Source organism: Montipora foliosa, chromosome 8 (genome assembly GCF_036669935.1).
Source record: "Montipora foliosa isolate CH-2021 chromosome 8, ASM3666993v2, whole genome shotgun sequence".
NCBI lineage: Eukaryota > Metazoa > Cnidaria > Anthozoa > Scleractinia > Acroporidae > Montipora > Montipora foliosa.
In genome coordinates, this window is record NC_090876.1 from 30,008,550 (window position 1) to 30,013,640 (window position 5,091).

General features: G+C 40.3%; 1 pseudogene; it reads right to left on the reverse strand.

The window, feature by feature from the left end:
• Window positions 1-1,489: 1,489 nt before the first annotated feature.
• Window positions 1,490-3,704, reverse strand: LOC137968564 (uncharacterized; annotated as a pseudogene).
• Between the last annotated feature and the right edge of the window lie 1,387 nt (window positions 3,705-5,091).

Below are 5,091 nucleotides of genomic sequence, written 5' to 3' on the forward strand. Positions count from 1 at the left end.
CAAGTGCTTCCTTGTTGGTCTGTAAAATCCTGGGCTCGACATTGGACTTTGACTTGGTTTTGCAACCATCCACTCAGATCCTCCATGAACTTGTGGAGGGACTGCCCCTAAGCCTGGCAAGTTGGGTCATAATTATAATAATAATGACGATGATGTTCCCTCTGCATTCTTGTCATAGTATTCCAAGGTTTTGGCATTTCCTAAGATGGTCTAAAAGGTATCTAAAAAAAGGGTATTGCCTTGTAACTTACATGAACTGAATTTACTTGTGAACCCATAAAGTGGTTCAAGGATGCTTTGTTGGGATGAACCTGAAGCTGAAGTTCCCGAAAGCTGGCAACATCTACATGTATACCAATGAAGAATTTGATTACTAAGTCATTGAAAACATGTATATTGGAATAAATTTCAGCAAAGGCCACTCTTTAGGGAGTCTTGCATTTGACCTTCATCATAGAGAAGAAAACTGATAGACAATAGCCCACACTCCCAGTTAAACTTGTGAATGAGGCATTATGCTACTGTAAATGTGGTGGGTGATGGACTAAGAACCTTCACTGATCCCTGTCAGGAAGTCGTCAACCAAGGACAGAGAAAAATGTCTGACCTTGGTGGGAATTGAACCCACAACCTCCCGATGAGTGTTGACATCTCATAACACCTTTAGTCACAAAAAACACAAAATTTGCAATAACTCCGCACGAAAAAACATTTCAAATAATTGCTTTTTCACAAGAAAACAAATATAATGAGCTATCTTATTGTAGCTTTTTAACATTTTCCAAAATTCGAGACCGAAAAGGTTAGCAGTTACCTTAAAGTGGATGCGTATTTTCAAAGGTGGTTTAATCGGTTCTTCCTTTGTTCAGGATTTTTATTGTCAACTGGAATTAAATAACAATTATCTGTACTCTTTTGGACATGAAGAAAAAGGTGATTTGTTTGTTTGTTTGTTTTGCTCTAAAATGCGAACGAACAGTGTTTTTTTAATCAGTTTGCCTAAATGTTTTTCGATGTACCTCAACAGTGACAATAAAATTTTGCCCTTATGTTATAAATACCAAAGCGCAATGAGTTCTCATAAAATTAGGGAGAAATATCACTAACTTGTGTTTTCAGAAGTTCTTTTAAAGCTCCTACAGGTAATTTGTTAGAGTTAGTTTGTCCTTTCTTGGTTGCATTGCCCTATTTTGCCGATTCTTGTTCCAATCTCCTTTTTAGAGATAAAGTGGAATAAAGTACATCAGTAAAAGTCTTCTTTGAACTTGAACTGGCAAAGTGTTTTTTATGGCTTCTAACAATAGCGTGATTCCTATTCGCTGGCTATTGACAGTTGACTCTGAAATGGCTTTTCTCCTTTTCCATTTGCTTGCTGAGGGTGTGCTTGTTTTAAAACTCATGCGGGTCTGGAGAAAATCATTGCCAAACTGGTGAATTCCAAAGTAAATTTCACTTGAAGAACCATATTGCATTATGACAAATCGTTCGATCATGTTGAATTGCTTATCAGACACCATTGCTTGAGGAGATGGCAGAGGGGGAAAAACTTCGGTTGCTTCAGAATAGCACTTGCAGTGTCACATCCAGTTAGTGCATGGAAAAATGGTAGCCATTCACATGGTGGTGTGGTAAGAGAACTGGCCAAGTAGCGCAGGTTCTTGCCAACCCCAAGGGCAACCCACAGCTTCTCTACCTACGTTCAAATGCTATAGCCAAGACGACTACATCTGTATCGGTGGCCAATTTACATTATCAACTCTGTTGATAAAACCAAATTTTTGTATACTACTTCCCCACGGACGCAGCACCACAGTTTCTTTAGAAACTACCCCTTCATACATCTGTATCGACTGTTCTTATGAGGATCTTCTTCATACCACTTCCAGAGACATGGTTTGCGTGCCCAAAGATACGGGTATCTGGTTCTATGCACTAACAAGGTGTGATGCCCGCCTTGTCTATCGTAGTAGAACTGATTACATCCATTTCAACCGCTTGTGCTGATTACCTGTACATCAGGTTTACTCAGAGATCGAGTGCTGACTGCCAGATACTGGATTAGCTCTTCCTTGTTGTCCAGCCTCAAAAACAACTTCCAGATTAAAGGAATCGCCACATTGTCAAACACATGTCTGCGAGTTCCTGTGCCTCTGGCTTCATGAGTGCCTTGCTTGAGGCTGTTTGTAATGACCCCAAACTAAATCGATTCTTTTTTACATTTTCTGCCCAATAATTAATGGTGTATAGGAGAAAAACACTTTCTGTGTACTCCTTGAAGGGCTTGCACTTACCAGGCGAAAAGTTGACAATAGCTGTGCTATCTAGAATGACTGCATCAACCAAAGGATGCTCCAACGTTGTGTCTACTTGAACGCATGGGATCAGTTCTGATTTTTGTCCTCTCCATATCTTACCGTTAACCCAAAGTGCAGGCGGACTTGAGCTGTTTTCGTGCTTGAAGAATTCCTCAAGATATCCTTCTCTTGCTTGGCAAGCAATGTATATTCTAGAAAACAATCAGCAGTCATTCTTGAGATTAGCAACTTGATTACTAGGCTGACTTGATTACTGTTTCTCAGTTGTGCCAAGCAAGGGTAGGTTGCATCGTTGTATGGTATCTGTTGTGGGCTTGGATCGCTTATTAAGTCATTCCTCTACAAATTTGTCATCCAGTGACTGCCCCTTTACCTTGGCAGTCGAAACGGCGTCCATATCACAATTAGGCAAGATTTCCTGAGTGTCCAATACAAGAAGATCAGCACTGTCTTCAAAGAATGGGTTCCCCATTTCTTCAATTACACTGATCATGGTTTTATCGTCTTTAGCAAAGGCTTTCTGAACAGATGGGACTTGCTCGTGGTGACAGGGGTCATAAGGTTTTCGTACATCATATTCTCTCACTGCTCTTGCTATTTTGGGTGCCACTGTCATCCACTATCTTAGAGCTGCAGGACTTTCCATTAGTCCTACTGCTCCACTGTCCTCTTTAATCATCTCATTCTCCTGTTCGTGGTTCGTGGTTTTCGAGAATAGCTGCTGAGATTTCTGCAGAACCAACTTCCTTTGTTGGAACAGAGAATATACTGATGGGTGCCTGTCCTTCAGGTTGATGAGATCTCTGATGTAAATGGGAAGTCATCTTGAATAGTGGACAAATAAAGAAGAAACATCCAAGGGACAAGCTGGCTAAGAATCTGTACATGTAGGGAAATGGTGCCCTCTCTAATAGACCTGGCAAATTCTAGAACTAGTAGTTCTAGTTCAAGAGCAGTTGACCAGAAAAGAAATTGGGGATGCAATTCACAGTGCTTTCGCACCCAAGAAGTAAAATCTTCAGGTTCCCTGTTTCCATTGGTACTAGCTTTGTATGCTCTGCGCTGTTGGATATACAGTGTGCATGCACTCGCTTGATGTGCATAGTGAGATCTGGTGATGTGGGCTGCCTTCAGTATAGCATCTTCCCTTCCACGGGTTGTGAGGTCTGCCTGGACTAATGTGCTATCCCATCTGCCGTTGTTTAACTACTCAATATTAAGACTTCCCATCATTACAACATAGCTACTCTCCCCATACATATCTACTTTCTCCCACTGGATCTTTTTCCCAAGGGCGTAGAGAAGCTGGTCCATTCCAATGTTAGGTATCTGCCAGGGACTGATGTATGCAATCGCCTCCTTTACTATTTTCATAGCATGTTGGATCATTTCTTTAGTTTGCGCATATTCCTCGAAGGGGGTAAAAGTGAAGTTATAGCATTAGACCAGAGAACTCTGATTTGCAAGGAGGCAAAGTGACCTGACCATGACACAAATTCTTTCTCTTCCAACTTTTCCTTCTTTAACAGTTCTTTTAATCTATTAAGCCATTGATACTTGCATTTCATATTTTCAGTGACCAAATGTGACTGTGGTTTATTGGCATTGCACCCTCCTGGAAGACACAGTTTTCCTTTTTGGCAGGTCAGCATTTATTATAACTCGGTTTCTATCAATTCCATCAACTATATCAGTAGGGTGCCTGGTGAGAGAAAGTGCTGTTCCATGGAACGAGTCCTAGCTGTTTGTGAGCTTGGGTTGTGGTCAGTGTTGTCCACACTTTCAGTAGTAAACAGTGCGTTTTTCACTTGAAGAGACACACCACACCGTTCTCTTCAAATTGTGTAATGGAGGCTCTCTTTTCACGTGATGTCTGGTTGATGTGGCGTCAGACTGTCTATCATATATCTTGACTATCTTACCTGCTACTTGGAAGTCATCTCTCGTCAAAGCATTTTGAACAATCTAGCCATTTTCTGTCCCTAATCTCCCGGACTGTTTGTGCCTTTTTGTGGAGCACAGCTTCCAAACGTTTTCAGGCCTTCTTTTTGTGCTTACTGGCTCGCCCGTGATGCACAATGTCATCCGGGTTGTCTGTCTGAGTGAGTGTAAGATCACGTGCTTGAATCACTAAACTAATGAGGTCTTTATTCAGTTTTAACAATTGATGTCCATTTTACAGTTATTCTGTTTGCCGCCTACTTGTGGCCTTTTCCTTTCTTAATTTTCGTTTTGAAAAGAGAAATTTTTGAGAATTTACAGCACGATTTTGACAATCGCGTGATCATTTGATTTGCAAACCTGTTGGGGAAGCTGGTAGGATTTGAGCGGAAAAAGAGCTGTGAAGTCAAAATGCTCATAAAAAGTCTCCAATGAGCTTTCATGTTGATATTCCAGTAAGATGTCCGATATTTTCGAATTTCGAAACAATCTGTAAAAATCTCATCAGTTGTCATCAAAGGCAACTTGCTCTCTGACACTTGCCGACGTGATGTACATATTTTAGTTAATGTCGAAATTTTGCAGAAATTTAAAATATACATATACATAAATACTCTATTACCACTTCCCCAAAGAGGATTTTCAGAGGCAATACAGTTAAGGTAAAAATTAATTCTACAATTAAGCTAAAAATTATATATCAAACTTAAAATAGAGCAATGACTTAAATAACGGAAGTGCTAAAGTTACTTAAGAGGCGAGACCTAAGGCGGCATTTAAACACATTAACCGATTCACAGAGTTTAAAATTGTTAGATGAGGAATTCCATAAAGT